The sequence below is a fragment of the Bison bison genome, unplaced genomic scaffold (genome assembly GCF_000754665.1).
Source record: "Bison bison bison isolate TAMUID 2011002044 unplaced genomic scaffold, Bison_UMD1.0 scf7180017864348, whole genome shotgun sequence".
In the NCBI taxonomy this organism is placed as follows: domain Eukaryota; kingdom Metazoa; phylum Chordata; class Mammalia; order Artiodactyla; family Bovidae; genus Bison; species Bison bison.
The window spans coordinates 1,519,236-1,541,160 of record NW_011494920.1 but is presented as its reverse complement, the minus strand read 5'-3'; the positions used below and the strand labels follow the sequence as shown (position 1 = coordinate 1,541,160).

The window sequence follows — 21,925 nt, the reverse complement described above, 5'->3', positions numbered from 1 at the left end:
GCCCAGCCTGCAACAAGAGAAGCCACTGCAATGAGAGGCTCACGTACCACAACTAGAGAAAAGCCCGCACATCAACAAAGACCCAGCACAGCCAAAAATAAATGAACAGAATTATTTTTAAAATACTTTAGGCTTTGCAGGCTGGAGAAGGCAATGGCACCCCACTCCAGTACTCTTGCCTGGAAAATCCCGTGGATGGAGCAGCCTGGTGGGCTGCAATCCATGGGGTCGTGAAGAGTCAGACACGACTGAGCACTGTCACTTTCCCTTTTCACTTTCACGCATTGGAGAAGGAAATGGCAACCCACTCCAGCGTTCGTGCCTGGAGGATCCCAGGGACGGGGGAGCCTGGTGGGCTGCCGTCTATGGGGTCGCACAGAGTCGGACACGACTGAAGCGACTTAGCAGCAGGCTTTGCAGGCAATTAAGATCTCTCTCACAACTCCTCACCTCTTCCGTGGTAATACGAAAGCAGCTGCTGACAATTCATAAATGAATGGGTGTGGCTGTGTTCCTGTACGATTTGTTTTCAAATTTTTATTGATTTTTACTGAGGTATAGTTAGGTAGACTGAGGTATATACAATGTTATATTAGTTTCAAGTGTACAGTAAAGTGATTAATTTACACATACATACATATATGTATACATATTCTTTTTCAAACTCTTTTCCATTATAGGTTACTATAGGATACTGAATATAATTCTCTGTGCTATCCAGTAGGACTTTGCTGTTTACCTGTTCTATATACAACAATAAATGTATGTTAATTCTAAACTTCTAATCTTCCTCTGGACCCTTCACCATCCCCTTTGGTACCCATAAGCCTACGCAATTTTATTTACAATAACTGGTAGCTGGCTGACTTGATGCTCAGGCCATTGTTGGCCAGCTCCCGTTCCACAGTACCAGAAGTTTTCGCAGGGTGTCTGGCTTGCTAAAGATGGCATTTTCCAGCCTCTCTTACAGCTAGCTGTGGTGGCGTGACAGTTTGGCAATAGGATGTGAGTGAAAATGATCTGTACCACATCTACATCGTGTCCCTTCTCAGGGCTGAAAAGAGGTCAGGCTGAGTCACCTTGACTATGAAGAGGGGGACTCCCACAGAACGGCAGAGAGACAAGACGGAAGGAATCTGTCTGTTGAGGTTCCCTGCCAGTCATCCAGGAAGGACCATGTGGACTGTTTTGAGATAGAGAAGGAAAAAGCCCCCAACCTTTTAACTGAAGTCACTGTATTTTGAGGCATCTCTTTACAAAGCTTTGCATAGTCAAGTTTAGCTCAGTGCACAAAGAGAAGTTATTCAGCAGGGCTGGGCTACTGAATGATCAATCATCCATCAAGAACCCACACAGTGGTTGGATGACTCGGAACAAATCTATCAATCATCAAAGCACACATGTATCATCATCATGGGAACCAATATTGAGCAAAAGCTTACTCTGGTCCATGTACTTACAAAATACAAAGCTCACTTATCTTGAAAGCAATTCTTCTTCTCATCAGTTTTTACAGACAAGGCTCAGAGAGATTACAATATATGCTCATAGCCACACTACTCCTAAGTAGCTGCACAGATATATAAACTCGGGGATACATGACTGTCTGGCACATTCTTTTGCTCCCACCAGGAGCTCCCTCGTGTCCAGGACAAGTCATAGTAGTCAAATCCGGGGTGATTTTTAGAGATGGCTCTGTGACTACAGGCTTCAGTACTCGAACTGAAAAGTGCCGTGAAGATCTGGTGACTGACGGCTCCGTTTGGTTTCATCACCACTCCGCTCCACAAGCCAAGTACGCCAGAATGAAACGAGGTTACATGACTTACCCAGATTCCTCCCATATAGTTTGAGAATGTCAGACTGCGGATGTCACGAGACAGCCACAGGGGCCGCCACCTCCTCCTTCACTGCCCATTAGAAGTTAACTGTCTTGACACCTGCTACCCCAGGCTAAAGGCAGCCTAAAGGTCGGGTGGAGCAGCCGTCGGGTGGAGCAGCCGTCTCTGCTGGGGGCTTGGCATCCATCATGGGGACCATCTGGCTCTGTTTCCCTGCCTGTACAGCCTTTCCGGTCCTGTGCAGCCAGGAGGCCCAGGGAAAGTCAAGTTCACCCCCAAATTACAGCCTAGTCAATGGTAGGTGAACCCGAAATTCAGGTGAAAAAGATTTTAATCTTTTCAAGTTTAAAAGGAAGAACTATTTCAAAATTCATTTTTTTTTCTTTTTGGTCTTACCATGTGACACGTGAGATCTTAAGTTCCCTGACCACGTATCGAACCTGTGCCCCTTGCAATGGAAGTGTAGAGTCTTAACTACTGGACTGCTAGGGATGACCCTAGTCTGATTTTATAAAAAATAAAATAAGTTCATTTTAAAAAACTTCACTTGTTTAATCAGCTGTGGATAGCTAATCAAAAGTTAAGTACTATAATTAGTTGTTACTATACCAAGAACTACATAAAGAAAATGTTTTGTTACAGAAATGTTTATCTTGAGTAAAGCACAAAATTAACATGTTCTCAATTACTTTTTTAATGCACTTTTTTCTTTGGCACATCTTTAACAAGTATTTTCAGAAACAAACTACAATGGAAAACAAACTGTGCAGCTATTTAAAACCACATTTTCAAAGAATATTTTTGGGATGTGAAAAAAGTTCTTACATATTTTGTTGTTGGTTTTTTTTTTTAAAAAAAGCAGGTTTCAAAAAGGTTTACAGACAATTTTGCAGAAGAATAACTACCTATCCATATAAATAAGCATAGAAAATTAGTCTGGAAGTAAATACCTCAATATTTTCATAGCAGTTTTTCTCTGAGTGGTAAAATTGTAAGTAATTTTTATTGTCATCTGAGCATTTTCAAGATTTGCCTACATATCATAAAAATATGTTTTTAAAAGAGTTGGACTATATAAAGAATAACATGACACTAAAAGCTTTCTCCTTTCACTGCATTCTGTAAAAAGATGCAGAATATGGCTTATGCAAGTTATTTCATGCCCAGACCATATAGAAAAATCTCAGAAACTCCCATATGAAAGACCAAATCTCAGTGCTGTAACAGTAAACATTTCAGAAAGATCGGAGGGGCACCATAACATATGGAGATAGGAAGCCACTGGGGAGAGAGACCAGATTCATTACATCCACAGCTATTATCTACGTTTTATCTCCACTAAATTGACATTAAAAATGGAGTAGGCAGTGTGTATAGCACTCAGACACCTGTGACATATCATTATGGAAGAAAAATATTTCCAGGAATTCAAATTCCCTAGTACTGCTTTACAGATTGAGAAAACAGCAGAAAAACAACTGTGAGACTAAAAAGAAATACATGCCTGTCACAATTTAGCCATTACTAAGACCAACTAGAAATCAGTTTCTATTTCACAATGGGAGTTACTAAAACCACAGAAAACCCCCACAATTAGGGAACAGAAGTCAGAATCAAGTCTAACCCTGGAGGACATTATCTCCCACCCCAGTCGCAACACCCACCAGGGCCCAGAGACACACATTTGTTTGTAGATACGAAAAGAAAAAAAGGACTGTCATGGCTCCAGCTAACAAATCATTGCCCCAAGTTTCACACTAATGGTCATATGATCCCTCAAGTGCTGCTTCTCAGACACAGTCTCTTCTTTTATAAAGTCAACGAATCACCAGAAAGGCCTGGGCCAAGCAAGCTCCAGTACTTTTTAAATGACGGAATCTCTTAACAGAGGAAAACAGGACTTTGCGAGAAACATTTCAGGAAAAGTGAAGGTAGGGAGGCTCAGGAAAATGTCTGATAAAATTCCATTGCCTTTCCAAAACAACAAAAACATCGTTTCCCAAGCCCCTAGCACAAAGCAGAACAGAAAATAAAAGTGTGTTCTCGAGCAACATATGTGAGAAAAACACATTTTCACTCACTATTTCAACGAATATTTTCCCCACAGGGCTACATTACTTACAGAGAAAGAAAAAGGCAATATAGACTGAACAGTCCCCAAAAGTCACATCTCTTTATATATACACACACTCCAGACATATACGGCTTCATGGAGAACTTTTACCTGCCTTCAATAAACTGAAGAGAAGATTTTCAACCATAAAACAACAATGGAGAAAGATGTACAGAAAATCAGCGTTAGTCTGTCTAAATTGAAAACAAGTAAAATGACCACTAAAAGAAGAGATAGAGGTTTGTAGGGTAAGAGGAAAAAAAAAAGAATACTAAGATACTACATAAGATTCTGGTCCATCAGCATCAGTTACGAAGAAGATGGCAAACGCACCTTTCGTGCCTAGAAGGACAGCTTCGCCGTACCTCTGATATCCATTATCCTATTCAGGACCAGCCCAGGAAAGTAATATACGCCCTCAGAAACACTGGCCTGGCCGGCACCCAAGTCAGTGACTTCAACTGCTCCACATTAATAACAAAAGCTGTACAGAGTGGACAGGCAGAGAGAGATGAAAGACCAGAGCAGACTTCTAAGAGCAAATCTATCTGCTGTGCAAGTTGCTGGCCAAGCCCTGCTCCTCCTTGATGGAAAATAATCTGCTCTCTTTGTAAAGCCTACAGTCATTTCATGCAACGGTTTTAAAGTCTGCATGACACTCTAAGAACAACAACAAAAGATTTTCATGGTAATAGACTGCATGGACTTGTAACATACCAGAAACTGTTGTGTGCACCGCACACAAATTAGCACATGAGCCTTCTCTGACATAAGTGCTACTAGCCTTAGTTTACAGATCTGAGAACTGAGGCGCTGAAATGATGAGTGACTTTCCCGAAGATCACAGTGCTAGTCCAGTTGAACTCAGGCCCTTAGGCTCTGGTTGGCCAATGACTTAACCATGACACCAGGCTACCCTGTGCTAAATCCTGCTGGTGCCTCCAGCCCTCTGGACCTCCCAGGGATCCCCAACCTCTGGGATCTAAGAATGGCTGATGATCTGAGGTGGAGTTAATGTAATAATAATAAAGTTCACAATAAACATAAAGTGTTTGAGTCATCCCGAAACTATCCTCCCCCTCCCTGGTCTATGGAAAAATTGTGTCTTCCACGAAACCAGCCCCTGGTGCCAAAAAAGGTTGGAGACCGCTGAGCTCTCAGATACTGCTACTCCACAGGCTGCAATTGTGTTGCTACTTTCTGGCTGCTCCAGGGGCTGGAGGGGAAAGGCAGAGAGCTACCTTCCACGGAGGGCCCTAATTTATGTCAGCCCCTTCAGAAAAGAGGAAAGTTCTCTTCTATCCTATGAGTGGCTCAGATGGTAAAGAACCTGCCTGCAAAGCAGGAGACCCGGGTTCGATCCCTGCGTTGTGAAAGATCCCCAGGAGAAAGCAATGGCAACCCACTCCAGTATTCTTGCCTGGAGAATCCCACGGACAGAGGAGCCTGGCAGGCTACAGCCCGTGGGGTTGCAAAGAGTTGGACATGACCGAGTGACCAAGCACACACACACACATGCACACACATATCCTATGATCTCAGCATTGTTACTGTAATTCCCATTGTACAGATGAAAATCATATTCTGAGGTTAAGTATCCTGCATGAGGCTAGTGAGAAGCAGTGCTGGCATCTGAACCTAAATCTGTTTTTACCTGCTCTGTGTTCCCGCCACTACAGAAGGCATCTCCTGCCTCAGTCACAGATTCATCCCTTAACTGGGGGAGGCAACCAGCAGCCACAGGTGAACGCCCTGATTTTAGCTAATTGTTTCACAAATGAATGCTGCCTGGACGATCAGGAGGAACACCGAGGGGAAAAAAGGGCAGTAAAAGTCGAACACAGCAGCCCCCCCCCAAAAAAAACCTCTTACACTACAGAAAATTCCAATTAATTAGCAGAAAGCCCATTTTCTGTGTACATACTCAGCACTGCTGCAGAATAAATTATCAATGTACAGAACTGGATATTTCTGGTGCACATAACCTCTGCCAATCATATTACATTTTAAACACACTGGAGGAACTCGCTATGGAAAAGAATTCTGTGATCAAATGCCTCTGTGAAGTCAAAAACTTTTTTACATTCTCTAAGTCAGGGGTCCCCAACCTCCAGGATCTAATGCCTGATGATCCAAGGCGGAGCTGATGTCATAATAATAGAAATAAAGTGCACCAGAAATGTAACATCCTTGTACCATCTGCAAACCAGCCCCCTCCCCCAACACATGGAAAAAAGTGTCCTCCACAAAACTGGTCCCTGGTGCCCAAAAGGCAGGGAACCGCTGCTCTAAATCTCTGAATATTCAAAAGCAGGCATATTCTATTTTACTAATGAGGTGTACAGTAATCCAAATTATTTTTTATTCTGCCTTAAAATGGAAGAAATGGACCATTATACATTTCCCCACTTTTTCCAGCCGTGGTTCTCTAAAGTTCAAGTTGCCAATCACACATCAGCAGATAAATTAAGATCTATATCTTAGCTAAGAGTTTCTTGAAATGAAAAGAATAAAAGGGATCAAAAGATTGATGATTAAAAGTAGCAGGAGACTGTGACTCACAAAATGTACAGATATAAAGGCTTCAGATTTCGATATCCTCACTTTATGGATAAGAAAACTAAGGCCCAAGAAGTAAATGATCTTTTCTAAATTTTCACTAGAATCAGTAGGAGAAACACTAATATCCAATTCAGTGGTGCTGCGTGGTCCAGAATGGGCTCCCTTACTGATGTGAGATAATACAGCAGTGCAAGCTCTAAAAGAGCAGAAACTGTGTCATGTGTCTGGTTTCTGCACCTCCTACAAGCTGTTTTGCTCAATAAATAGTAGCAATTCTGTCTACAGTGGGAGAAGGAAATCAGAGGTGGTATGGTAGGCTACCTGCTACTTCATCTCTGATCTTTATAGACTGTTAGGCAGATGCTGGGATTTCAGCGAGCAGCTGGGCACATGAGTGCCAATCCTGCACAGAGAAGAGAGAGGGTGTGTGAGCGTGCTAATAAGTTGTTTCAGTTGTGTCCAACCCTTTGTGACCCCGTGGACTGAAGCTCGTATGGCTCCTCCGTCCATGGGATTTTCTAGGCAAGAGTACTGGAGTGGGTTGCCATGCCCTTCTCCAGGGGATCTTCCCTACCCAGGGAGACCCAGATGTAGTGCCTTAAGGACATCCTTTGAAAGGGCTCAAGATCTGAAGCCATGAAACACCCGTACATAGGTTTACTTGTTCAGCTCAAGGTTTCTCTGCTCCTGATCTCTATGACTGCTTCCAACATTAGATGTTATTCTGTGTAGGTCTGAAATTTATAACTTTGACACGAATAACAATATTTTACTAAGCCCCTTTTAATGTGCCTCTTTGGTGGGGTACTGTGACTTTTACACATTACAAATAGCCCCACCTGACCTGGCCCAGTGAATGAGGTGGGGAATAGGAAAGACGGGCTTTGCAAGGGCCACTGAGCCCCCATTTCCTTTCCTAATACCACTTCCCCCAGAAAAGCTCCTTGGGTGGGGGATGAGGCCCACAGCACTTGGAGTTTTACCTCTAGCATCAGAGTCTAGGACCAGGTTTGTACCATTAAAAATACATTCTCCAGGCTGTGGTCCCTCTGGACAGGCCACCCCTGTTTGGTGTCCAGGGAAGCTTTGAGCAGAAGGGGGCCCCTCGCACAAGCTGGTCAGCTGCAGGGGCTGCCGACACTGCAGAGCTGGTCTGAGTCCAGAGGCACGGGTCACAGAGAGGCCAGGGCCACTGGGAGGCCAGCCTGGAGTGGGAGCCCGGCTATGTAACCTGAAACTTGAGAAGGTAATTAAGAAAGACATACTCAGACAAGGAGAGAACGGGAGCGGTTTGAAGCCTAGAAAATTGAGAGCATGAGAGTGACTACTTAGGAAATTCCAACCAAACGTCTCAGAAAGCAAATGCTATTGTCTCCCAAAGAAATTAAAAGAATGTCTACTTTTTGTGTCCGTGAGCTATCTGGGATCTCATTCGTCATTAAACATCAGGAGTGTTGCTATCAATACAAGGGTGTCAGGAAAAAGAAACAGCCTGGTCACAGGACTCTCACAGTTAAAGAACAGCAAAACTTACACTGTGTCTCTGTATGTTAACAGAACTGTACAGTTTACAAATCACCTTCCTAGGCACTTTCTGCTCTGATCCCTTCTGGTCCCTACAACTACTTCACGACATTTGAATAAACCGAAGTCCGAGAGGCTGACTTACTGCTCTGCTGCTGCTGCTGCTAAGTCGCTTCAGTTGTGTCCGACTCTATGCGACCCCAAAGACGGCAGCCCACCAGGCTACCCCGTCCCTGGGATTCTCCAGGCAAGAACACTGGAGTGGGTTGCCATTTCCTTCTCCAGTGCATGAAAGTGAAAAGTGAAAGTGAAGTCGCTCAGTCGTGTCCAACTCCTAGCGACCCCATGGACTGCAGCCTACCAGGCTCCTCCGTCCATGGGATTTTCCAGGCAAGAGTACTGGAGTGGGGTGCCATCGCCTTCTCCCACTTACTGCTCTAAGAGGTTCAGACTGCTATGGAAAAGGTCTTTAGGTTCACCTGGGGCTCTTCCACCATGCCAAGTCTCTTTAGAACTACTTTTCCTCAAAACTTACCTTTGAAAAGAAAGAAAATAAACATATTCTTATGCATTAATTTTTTTTTCCCCAGTTTTAATGTCTAGCACTGAAACAGGCTGGAGGTTGAAAATCATTAAACAGCATTTATTTTTTTAATTTATCTTACTGAAGTATAGCTGATCTACAAAGTTGTGTTAATTTCTGCTCTAAAGCAAAGTAAGTTACACATACATCGATATTCTTTTCCATATTTCTTTCCATTATGGTTTATTACAAACTACTGAATATAGTTCCCTGTGGTATACACTAGGACTTTGCTGTTTATCTACTCTATATAGAAGAGTTTGCACCAGTTATCCCCAAACTCCCAATCCTTTGCTTCCCCACTTCCCCTCCCCCTGACAACCACAAGTCTGTGCTCTATATTTAAACAGTGTTTTGATACACTGCACAGCACTGTCCCTTTACTGCAAAGCGTGTTAGCGTATGATGGGTTAACTAAGCTTCGAGGGCTAGTCTGGAAACTTCAGCATCACACATACTATCCTATTGTTTCTATGGGAAGTTCTGTTCCAAGTTCCAGTCACCTGACTTAAAATAAAAGAGAGCTTTTGGAGCATATGAACACAGACTAAAAATAATCACCCCTGCAAACTAAAGGCATTTTCTTGGATTTAATTTTTCTTTTCCATTTCATTTAAATGTATACAAGCATACACAGAGCCTGTTCTCATGGAGCATCATGTCCGGTATGAAAAGCTAAGAATTTCAGCAGAAGAAATTTCACCAAATACTCCCACATGTGACAGTGTGGATTACATAAAGAAGTGGGAAAGTCCCCTTCTACCCTAGAACTGTGCCAAGACATCTGACATGCGCATATCTGCCAGGAGTCTACAGTTGGAATCCATGTTTTAGATAAATCAGCATAATAGTATAATGATCCAAAAAGTTCAGAAAGGACTTCTTGCCAGGAGAACTGCTTTACAGCCTCTCAAAAGATCTGTTCTGAGAAACATGTCTCCCTGACAAGGATTTCAAATGCTAAAAGCAGAAGGGTAAGTTTCCAGTGCTGAGTTTTCAACAAACGACCCAACATATTACATGGTTGGAAGTTCTCTCATCAAGAATCGAGGTGCCGATTTAAGAAGATTTTTTACAAGTCCGGCATATATAAAAAGATACATCAGAACAGGGTTGGGACCACTGGGTCTTTTCAAGGACACAGATAACCAGAACATTGGGATAAATTCCACGAACTGGTTCTCCTGATGCTTTTTGATTCTTTAAAGACGGATTTATCCACGATTTTTCAGAAAAGTTTCTGCTGCGTGGGTTCAGACGTGGATTATGCTTAAAGCAAACCGAAACCACAAGAAAGTGCAATCAGGTGGAATCTAAACATAACACTCTCAACCAAAAGTTCAGGCAGCCATCTGTCACTTGCTTTTCCCCCTACCTCAGACGGGAGGGAAGGTGTGGACCCATGCCTCAGGATCCTGCCACTTCTTCTGCCCTCACTCAGGACAGTCCTTCCAGCACAATCTTGAAAAAGACAGACCAAGAATGATAGGGATCGAAACAAAAGGCGGCTTACACGCATGAGAAACTCTGAATTGCCCAATTTCGGTCCCCATGCGTCTCAGTCGGCCGATCCTCTGTAATTTTTGATGAAGTACAACATAAACTTCTTTAAAGCTGTTTGTAGTCAAAAGGTACAAAGTGTGAGAACTGAACCCTCTTGGTTATTGAGATGAGTCTTAAAATAACCACAGCAGCTAACACTTAATTCAGTGTTCTTGCCTTTCTGTGAGAATTCTCAGTAAGATAGAAAATGCCCTTACAAAACACAACTTAACCTACTGTGGAAATACCTCCTGGGGGAGACCACTGTCTAGCTTATCTAGATCTAAAAGCAATTCACTTAATGAAAAGTCCAATTACTGTTACTTTAAATATTCTTCTGCTTCTTTTTATATATATGCACTTAAAATGGTCTAATATGAATCCTATACAGCTTCACAGGGCTGTGCCAGAAATCCAGTCATATTCTAGTGGGTTTGCTCTGCTCTTTTTTTAATCTAAAAAATATTCCATAAATACTTTAAGTTATTTTTTGAGTGATGCTAGCCTTTCCATTTTCTGTGATATGAATCTTTATTCAGCTTTCTTATCTATTACCATAAGCTTATGTTTTCTTATGAGTTGCCTGAAAGAAGATACACTTTCATAATCTGTAAACAATCTTAAATAAGCCTCCAGTATAAATCAGTATCATCTCTCACACTTGTATTCTTTTTTTCTATTCACCTATTGCCCTGGGCTACAGTTTTCTCAGGTACGAAATGGTGGTGTGTGTTGGGAGTTGGGGTGGGGGGTACGGGGAGAGGCAGGGAGACAAGCTTTATGATTTCGAAGTTCCCTTCCAATTCCAGAGTTTTATTGTTTGCTGGGTTTCTCTGGTCTGCATTTATCCTAGACATGAGCTCCCATAGAGCAGTGGTTCTCGGTGAGGGGAGGTGGGGCAGAGAGGGGACTATTTTGCCCCCCCCACCAGATGTTTGGCAATGTCTGCAGATATTTGTTTCAGCTGGGACTGCGGTGTGCTACTGGCATCGAGTGGGTAGACACCAAGGATGCTGCTACCTAAACAACCTACCACGGGCAGGTAGCCCTCCAACCAAGAATCATCTAGGCCAGCTCCATCAATAGTGCTAGAGTTGTAGGGTTACAAACTCGGGGAACTAAATGATCGTCATATTCAGAAAGCTGGGGAAGCCACTTCCTAAAATAGTTACTACCTTTCCTATTCCTAGACAGGAAGTTTGGGTGCTTCACCTCCTAAAAGGGAAGCAGAAAGCAACTGGGCTTATTTCTTCCTTTCTTCCTCGATTTCTCCCTTTCTCCCCCTATTTCTCTCTTCCTCTCATCCAAACCCACAGAATGATCAATGCTACAGGCAGGATGGATAAGCCCTGGTCCCTCCCTGCCTTCATCTAGTGAAGGAGGCAGAAAATCAACAGTGGTCAGTGCTCTGGATGTAGCAAGACTTGATATGGCTTGCAAAAGCCCACGGATTCTTTCAAAGACCCATGAGGTATCAAACCTTCATTTAATCAGCAGATTTACCAAGGAGCTTTCAACTGGCAAGTTTTTAAACAGATGAATTCAACTAGAAAAACTCAGTTCCATTGAGAAGATGTTTTTTCATCTACCAAAATGATGAGAGTTGTTTCTCAGCCATGAAGAGCAGCTTCATCTTGCTAAAGGAACAGACGACCAAATGCGCCTCCAGGGAAACCAACAGTATTCCAAGAACTGCTGGGTGCTCAGTTCTTCCTGGCGTCTTTTTGTGGGAAAAGGTGAGTAAGGAAGGTCCAAAGGTCAGAGCTGTGACTGTACCATGGGAACCACTGCTTTCTAGGATACTCTGGGAGGTATCCAAGGGAACCATACAATTTTTCTTCCAAACCAAGGCATTTCTGAGTCCTGTGTACCAGGACACAGTGCAAACCAGGATCAGTGTTCACCGAAGCCATGACTGCTATGCTGTGGTGGCTCTTTTGAATGTCTGATGGAAGACGATGCCCACAGGAACCTCGGAATAGTCTTGGGCTCTGAACAAAAGTGTGACTTCCACTTTCTTAGTCAACTAACAATCAGTGATGGGCAAAAGGAAAGGAATATGATATTCAGGATAAAGTTGACACAGTCAAATCTGGAAAATCCAAACATACTCTGTGAATCTAAAGTATAAGATTCCCACCGGTGTGGTCCAGATGAACATAGTCTTTTCTCTGGAGCTTGTGAAAGGCAACAAAAAACTGTGAAACACCTTCAGTCTATCAATTTAGATGGTATACTGATCCTCGTAACATACCGACCCTCCAATAAGCACAAGTGCATTTCTGGTACTTGCAGTCAAGGCAAGCCCTCCACTAAAAGTCATGTGACTTGGCAAGTTTGGTGTGTTTAACCATACTCTGGCCCACTCTGTCCCCTACGAGGCAAGGGGCAGTCTCAGTAACTCTCCCCTTTAAAGTCACATGACCAGCAAGGTGGATAGGCTCCTGGGCATTTGAATGAAGCCAAAATGTTCTAGGGCTTCCCAGGTGGCTCAGTGGTAAAGAATCTGCCTGCCAAGCAGGAGACCCAGGTTTGATACCTGGGTCCGGAAGATTCTCTGGAGAAGGCAATGACAACCCACTCCAGCATTCTCGCCTGGGAAATCCCATGGACAGAGGAGCCTGGCAGGCTGCAGACCATGGGATCACAAGGTCAGACACAACTTAGTGACTAAAATCACCAATCAACTAAGATGTTCTACACTAAAATCTAGAAACTCCCAGAAAACAGGATACCTTATGGTTTGGGAAACAAAAATATTCCCAGGATCAGTAAAGTCAAGTTTGCCTTTCTTCTAACCTATAAACAAGGTAACCTCTTAAGAAAACATGATAATCTTACAGGGAGCTTGTGAATCAAAAACCAAACCATAAACATGTCATAATGCTTTGGGCACGAGAACTAAGACTGCATGTGAGAGCTGCCCCTCCAAGCGGGCCCAGGAGACCCCAGGGAGAGCCAGGAGCAGCAGCAACCCTGGCACCACCACGTCTCCTCCCACTTTCTTTTAAGCTTTATCAGAGGCAAGATTAAAAAAATCATCATCATCATCATCATCATCATTCTGGGAAAGATGACACAACCTTCACCAAAGTCAGAAGGCTCAATTATTCAACTTCCATTTGACCCCAATGTCCTAGATTTGATCAAGAGAGAGACTTAAAACTGGCAACTGTGGCCCATCCTGAAAAGAGGGAACAGAGGCCACATCTCATCCTTAGGAACCAAGGGAGTCGCTACAGGCAAGCTCACCACACATGAAGGCAGAGGTTCCAGAAATAAAGTGAAAGTGAAAGCGAAGTCACCCAGTCGTGTCTGACTCTTCGAGACCCCATGGACTGCAGCCTACCAGGCTCCTCCGTCTATGGGATTTTCCAGGCAAGAGTACTGGAGTGGGGTGCCATTGCCTTCTCCAATTCTCCAGAAATGAGGACACATACAAAAAAACTAAAGCACAGAAAAGCAAGCCTGGTATCAATTCAAATACAATCCTACGGACAGATGTTAAAGACTCGGGGGTAAAAGGGAATAGTGGTAGCTTAGTGTATTGCCAATGTCATGTCAAATTATCCTAATATGTTTTTTTGGTAAGTCTGCCTGGTATGAGAGAGAAATGCCATGAAGAAACTGTCTCTTCATTTTTCAAAAAGATCTGGATAAAATGAAGGTCTAGATATGTAAGCTGGATGACATAGTTAAGGGCTGTTGTTTAGTCACTCAGTCATGCCACCGCATGGACTGCAGCCCTCCAGACTTCTCTGTCCATGGAATTTTCCAGGCAAGAATACTGGAGTAGATTGCCATTTCCTCCTCCAGGGGATCTTCCTGACCCAGGGATCAAACTCGTGTCTTCTGTGTCTCCTGCTTGGCAGGCAGATTCTTTACTACTGAGCCACTTGGGAAGCCCATCATAGTTAAGGGTAGTGACAATTATTTGAAATACCATCCTCAAAGAATATTAATTATTGAACTGCTGTAACCTGAAGGAATGGCCTTGTGTCATTATTCTTTTTTAACGGAATGCTTATATTAATCACTTAGAAGAACTCTGAGACAATGCTTATCAATTTTGTAGATGGCACGAAGTCAGATGAAAGATAATATTCCAAAGAATCTGAATGTAGAAGACTGAATGGACAGCAATGAGATGACATTTTCATAGAGACAGATAAGAGCCCCGCATTTGAGTATAATATCAGTTGCACCAAAAGAAAGGCTGGAGACTTAACAGTATTGTAACAGTTAGAGTCAGAAGTAACACAGTTGTTTAAAAAGAAAAGCAAATTCAATCCATGGCTGCATTACAAAAATTAAATAACCAGATCAAGGGGAGAGAGTCTACTAGGTGACACCCAAGTTAAACCACATCTAGAGAAGGGAGGTAAACCCTGAGAGCAGTTTTTCAAGAGGAAATTGATTATCTAGAGAAAGCCCAGGATGGTTAAGAGTACAGAAATCACACCATCTGAGAAACTGTTGACAAAACTGGAGAGGTCTGGCCTAAAGAACACTCTCTGGGGGATATGATGGCTTTCTTCAAGTACTGAAAGGCTATTCTGGGAGCACAGGGAACTATATTCAATAGCCTGTGATAAACCACAATGGAAAAGAATATGAAGAAAAAAATATATATGTAAAACTGAGTCACTTTGCTGTACAATAGAAATTAACACAACACTGTAAATCAATTATACTCGAATTAAAAAAAAAAAAGACCTATCCTGGGGACATCCCCTGAAAGAATTCAGGTTTGCCAATGACCTTCTAGAATGTAAATGCAACACTCCAGGTCCAGGGGGGCAATCAGAAAGCAAAGGAAACACCACCTCTGTGTTGTACACTCTGTTGACACAGCCTAAGATGGAATGGGGCTTTTTGGCAACAGCTGACTCACAACGATTTAGGCTTCTCACGTGAACCAAGTGAACAGCGTTCAGTCTCAGCAGTTAGCACCACTGGTGGGTCGCCACATTATACATTTCTGTGCTCAGCGTCCACTTCAATCCACTAGAATGTAAGTTTCACGAATGCAGGAGGACTTCTGTGCTGTTCACAGCTGAATATCCCACACCTAGAACAAGTCCTGGCCCCTAGTGGACATTCAGTTAATACATACTGAATAAATGAAGGACCGTTAAACAACCACCAACAAAAAAGCTATAACGGGGACAAAAGATAAAGGGCAAGACAGTAGCCTGCTTCTATGCAGCTCCACAAGAGTGAACAAACAACCACTCTAAGTTACAGGAAGGAATTTTCAATCCAAGAAAAACCTCCCTAATCATTAGGACTGTTCCACAACAGAACAAGCTGCTCCTTCAAGTAAGGTTTTGTCCTCTATAACTGCAAGTATCACACTAGATGTCTATTTGTCTACTAAACTAGATGAATAGGAAGTCTGCATGTTCTCGATGCCTGAACTGGGTAACCTCAAATACTTCTTCCGAGATCAGACGAGATTGGGTGCCTTCCCGCTGATATGGCTGGAGACCTCAAATACTTCTGACACTTGATGATTCTTCATAGAAACAAGTTACATGGCATCGGTGAGGATGACTGGGATGTCCCCTGTAACATCTGGGCTGGACAATTTCCAGTCACTCCAAGATCCACCCTCCACCTGGTCCTGTCCTGCTCCGAGCTGGGGGACACGAACTTTAAGACTACATCCTGTGTCACGGCTGGTTCTCTGGCTTTCGGGTGAGTTTGGGCTGGTTCTCTGGCTTTCGGATGAGTTTGGTTAATGGGGATAAGAGAGAGAGAAGTCGGAGGGCAAGGGACTGAACCTCTGGCTGCAGGCCTATGTGTCCCTTGACCAGAGACCTCAGCTCCTGCAAGGCATCCATCTCGACACAGCCAACCCCCCTGGGGTTTGGGAATATTCCTTCCTCTTTCTTCTTCAGGTACAGGCACTGGCCCTTGCCCAACACTCCTAGTCATCCTTACATGCTCGCTCTTTGGGTAAGCAGTGTTTTGATTCAGTGTACCTCAGATTATCCAACTGGAGTGTGCCACTTGCTTCCCACCAAGCCCTGACCCACATACCAGCTAGGTGGGGACTCACCCATAGTCTGTCTGAATGCTCCCAGGGACCAGCAGGTTCTGGAGGGCTCTGGTGCCCAGCTCTAATTGTCAGACATGCCTCTTTTCTATTCAGCCAACTCCATCATTCTCCTTCATTCATTTTAGTGCTGCTATGATAACACTAGGCTTTTCATGGCTTTGAATCCAGCTTTCAAAACCAGTCACGACACCGAGAAGGCAGTGCTGCCTGCAACAGTTTATAGCCTGTCTCATGTCTCAGCAGAACCGCTTAAGCAGTTCGATTTCCTGTGCATTCTGTAATAGCAGCTTCCCCGTTTAGCAAGCACTCTGGCTTCACAGTCAATCATTCCTTCAGAAAAAGGAAGCCGTGGCAGGTTGTCACACAGCAGTATCAAATTTTGGACACCAACAGCCGTTAACAGGAAATCATGTATATATTATGTTCTTCCTCCAAAAACGAGTTTATGAAAACGAGCAAACATCACCAAACTTCTCTTCTTCATCTCTTTTTATGGAGGCTGCCTTTCTGTGGGAACTAGAATAATAGAATGTTTTCACCCTACGTTGCTTTTATCTTGTAAAGAATGTATCCAGTAGGGAAATAGTGTATTTTCTTACTGCCAACGGAGTAGTACAAAATGAATGAAAATATTTTGTGAGAACCAGTACTTCTTTTCATGGCCCAGTGTCACAGCAAGGATTAAGCAAACAAAACATCAGGTGGGAAAACAGCACATAAACCTAGATGGATGTAGACAAAAGGAGATAAAGACTGCTTTTTAAGTTATTAAACAAAGAGGAGCAAAATCTTGAGAACTGCCCAAAATAGGAAGAAAAACCTCCATAGGAATCTACTGCCAAAAACGATGACTTGCATTTCATAATTATTTTTAATTGTACGTATTTATAGAAATTTGGCATCTGTGGCAACTTCTGGATGTTCATTGGAAGGACTGATGCTGAAGCTGAAACTCCAATACTTTGGCCACCTCATGCGAAGAGCTGACTCATTGGAAAAGACCCTGATGCTGGGAGGGATTGGGGGCAGGAGGAGAAGGGGACGACAGAGGATGAGATGGCTGGATGGTATCACCGCTCAATGGATATGGCTTTGGGTAAACTCTGGGAGTTGGTGATGGACAGGGAGGCCTGGCGTGCTGCGATTCATGGGGTCGCAAAGAGTCAGACACAACTGAGAGACTGAACTGAACTGAACTAAAGACAGGTAGAAATGGAGAAGATAAAAATGAAAGCCATAGGACTTCTCTGGTGGTACAGTGGATGGGAATCCACCTGCCACTGCAGGAGACATGGGATCAATCCCTGGTCAGGGAAGATTCCACAGGCAGTGCAGCAACTAAGCCCCTGAGCCTCAACTATTGAAGCCCGTGCGTAGAGCCTATGCCCAACAACAAAGACCCAGCACAGTCAAACATAAACAAATAAAAGAAGTATAAGATTTATATGAAGAAAATATGAAAAAAAATTTACAAAATACAAGCCTTAAAAAAAAAATGAAAGCCTTAAAACTTTCATTATAATTCCTCCTGCAACAAGTTTTCAAACTGCTCAAATGTCTAAGTTTTGGACAATCATAGGATGATGGGGTAGCATCATATATTCCAAAAATAGTACAGTCCTATTTCGGGGTGGGGGGACCACCGTTATAGAAAAAACAGAAGCTAAGTGAATCCTACTTACTTCCAACAGCCTGCAGCTGTCCTGTTCTGCCTGGGGCTCCCTTTCTCTGACCTTTGACCGTGTAAAGTAATTGGCACTACAATATGACATTCTTTGCCACACTGGCAGGAACCTCTGTTTCACCTTTTTTTTTTCCTTCAAAAAAACAGGACCTACCAGTAACGTCTTTCTTCCTGTTCAAAGTCCTGTGGATGGAACTGAAAACACCAGTCCAGAAGCAGAGTCCCTCCCCTGTTACACCCGAGGGGAGCCTCTGTCAACGGCCTCATCATCAGAACTTAGATCCTCCTCAGAATTGGCTCAGTCGGTTAAGAATCCACCTGCAAAGCAGGAGACCCAGGTTCGATCCCTGGGTTGGGAAGATCCCCTGGAGAAGGAATGGCCACCCACTCCAGTATTCTTGCCTGGAGAATTCCACGGACAGAAGCGCCTGGCAGGCTGCAGTCCATGGGGTCGCAGAGAGTCATACAGGACTGAGCCACTAAACCACCACCACTTCAGAATTTGCAGCTCAACCCCTGATGTAATGTCAGTCTAAACATAGCTTCAAAAAAGCTGAAGGACGTGCCCTCAAGCCCTTGCACTTAGGGGGAAATTTATGACAGCCTGTTTTATTGAGGCTGCAGTGGTAACTGGTTCCTAGAACTTACTCCTCTGGGAGGGAAGAGAAAAAAAGCAAACACTTAAGGACATATCCAAATAGGACACATCTAATATCAAAGTGAAAAGCAACTGCTCTGGGCCTCTCCTGTAAAGAGACACGCTCCAGACATTTTCCTCATTGGACCAACATCTCACTCTTGCTCTCTCCCATTTCAGTTTGGGGCTTCTAAGTATATGTATAAACTATAGAATTTCCTTTCTAGAGACAGTGAAGATTTCCCCAGTCCTGCTACCAGACCCTGGATTCAGTCCAACAAACACATATTGAGTTCCAGTTATGTGCTAGACACTGGGTCACTGTGCCAATAATGAGAATACAGGTTTTTCCAAAAATGTAGGTATCCTCCTTAATTCCTGGTTCAGTTCTTTGGCATCCTGACTAGAAAGAGTAATTATCAATTATGGCCTTAGTCTTAGGACACTCAGGTGATCTCCAATGATTTCCTTCACTAATTTAAAAACTGGTATCAGTCGCTCAGCCGTGTCCACCTCTTTGTAAGCCCATAGACTGCAGCCCACCAGGATCCTCTGTCTTTGGAATTCTCCAGGCAAGAATACTGGAGTGGGTTACTGGGATCTTCCCAATCCAGGGATTGAACTCAGGTCTCCTGCACTGCAGGCAGATTCTTTACCATCTGAGCTACCAGGGAAGCCCATATTTACGGACTTTTGGCTATTTGCAAGGCTATTGCTAACAGCAACAGAAATGTTCCTGTCTCGGGCACTAAAATTTGAAAGGAAGGAAAGTGTAACCATGGGGGTCGCCAAGAGTCGGACACAACTGAGCGACTAAACTGAAGTAACCAAAAGCACAAGCTGAAACTATGGCACAAAGAACTGTGACAATCTGAAGGAAGAGAGACTACTTACCACTCAAGGGATCAAGGAAAAAACAATTCTAACAGGAAGTAGCATTTTTTTTTTCATTTATTTTTTAATTGGAGGAAAATGGCTTTACAATGGTGTGTTGGTTTCTGCCATGTAACAACACAAATCAGCCATAATTATACATATATCACCTTCCTCTCGAGCCCCTGTCCTCCCTCCATCCCACCCCTCTAAGTCATCACAGAGCGCCAAGCTGGGCTCCCTGTGTTAGACAGCAACTTCTCACCAGCTATCTATTTTACACATGGCAGTGTCTGAAACTGCCCCCTGACCCGGCAATGCCACTACTGGGAATATACCTGCTGCTGCTGCTGCTGCTGTGTCGCTTCAGTCGTGTCCGACTCTGCGACACCAGAGACGGCAGCCCACCAGGCTCCCCCGTCCCTGGGATTCTCCAGGCAAGAACACTGGAGTGGGTTGCCATTTCCTTCTCCAATGCAGGAAAGTGAAAAAATAAAGTGAAGTCGCTCAGTCCTGTCTGACTCCTAGCAGCCCCATGGACTGCAGCCCACCAGGCTCCTCTGTCTATGGGATTTTCCAGGCAAGAGTACTGGAGTGGGGTGCCATCGCCTTCTCCGGGGAATATACCTGAGAAAACCATAACTGAAAAAGATGCATGTACCCCAATGTCCACAGCAGCGCTATTTACAACAGCTAAAACATGGAATCAACCTAGATGTCCAACAACAGACAAACGAGTAAAGAAGGTGTGATACAATGGAATATTACTCAGACAGAAAAGGAATGAATTTGAGTCCGTTTTAATGAGGTGGATGAACATAGAACCTGTTACACAGAATGAAGTTAAGTCAGAAAGAGAAAAATACTGTATATTAATGCATATGTATGGAATCTAGAAAACGGTAGTAATGAACCTATGTGCAGGGGAGGTATGGAGATGCAGACATCAAGGACAGACTTCTGGACACAAGGAAGTAGCACCGGAGCCAGTCTTCAAACCAAGAAACAGCACAGTGAAAACCCAGCCATGAAAAGGGTGGGATGTGAACAGAGGGAGGGAAGAGAAAACAGCCTTGGGTAATTGCAGAGCGTCTTGAGGATCACAAAATTTTTAATTAAAAAGTAAATTTATTCCACTTTGGATAAAGCAGTTGTGATATAGCTATACAATGGAAGATCACTTGGCAATAACAAGCCGTAATGTTCTGATATATGCCAATAACAGGGATGAACTTTATAAACATTAGGCCAAGTGAAAGAAGCCAGATACTACAATAGGCCACACATTATATAATTCCATTATATGTAACAGCCAGAATAGGCAAATCCATATAGATAGAAAGTAGATTAGTGGTTGCCTGAGGCTGGTGGGAGGTGTGTTGCAGGGAGATGGGAATTACTGATAATGTTATGGGATTTCTTTTTTTTTAAAGTGATGAAAATGTTCTGGAGTCAGATAGTGGTGACGGATGTATAGCTCTGTGAATCTACTAAAACCCAGTGAACTGCACACTTACATGAAAGGGTGAACTTTATAGTATGTGACTTATACCTCAATAGAGCTGTTATAGAAAATAAAATCAATTCATTTAACATTTATGTTTATATAGAATTCAACGCCTAGGCTAGTGCCCTATACGTATTTTTCACTTTGACGTATGTATTAATGATGCACAGAGGAATACCATATACTTATATAACACAAAACATAATAGCAGGTTGAAATTTTTAAGTAAGGTTCACTGTCTTAAAACTTTCCTAGAAGAAATGAATCTATCTTAACTTTCCCAATCAGGTGCATTTCGGGTATTAAAAAATAAATGACAAAATAAGTTATGCAAAGCTTTTTAACATTTGAGCACCAAGTAGTTAGTGTAAGAGATCAGTGTCCTTTATATGGCATCAGCTTTAATTTTCGAATGCCATTTTTATTGAAACTCAGGGCTGTATTCCATCATATGTTTTCTTAGACCATATAAAAAAGACCAATCATAAACTTTCAGATGCCAGTTTTGTGTGTGTTGATGGTTCAGTTTTTTTGTTCTTAATTATAGAAAGTAGCCTGATATTAGTATTTAATTTTTTTATAATTTTTATTGCTTTTCGGTGACACTGTGCAGCATGTGGGATCTTTGTTGCCCAACCAGGGATCGAACCCACATCCCCTGTGGTGGAAGCACGGAGTCTTAACCACTTAACTTAACCACTCTTAACCACTGGACTTTCCAGGGAAGTCCCTAATATTTAATTCATTCTGTCTTCCTCTGAGAAAGATTCAAAAACTTTAGAAAGCTACTGATAACAGTTTCCTCTTCTGGGTCATACGTACCATTAATTTTCTGATTTTGTGCCTTGCGACATACACAATGAACTTAGGAGAAGACAAATTTGACTCATCACGAGCACTGCTGCTGCTACTGCTAAGTCACTTCAGTCATGTCCGACTCTGTGTGACCCCACAGACGGCAGCCCACCAGGCTCCCCCGTCCCTGGGATTCTCCA

General features: G+C 43.2%; 1 protein-coding gene across 6 annotated transcripts in view; it reads right to left on the bottom strand.

Moving 5' to 3' along the window:
* GAB1 (GRB2-associated binding protein 1) overlaps window positions 1-21,925 on the bottom strand; it is a 128,069-nt gene that overhangs the window by 72,610 nt on the left and 33,534 nt on the right. The window contains exon 1 of one of the 6 annotated variants that reach the window (XM_010854721.1): window positions 4,288-5,323. The exons of the other annotated variants lie outside the window; for them this stretch is intronic. The gene's annotated coding sequence lies outside the window, so the exon portion shown is untranslated. Of the gene's footprint in view, window positions 1-4,287; window positions 5,324-21,925 lie in introns of those variants that run through there. 6 annotated transcript variants of the gene reach the window in all.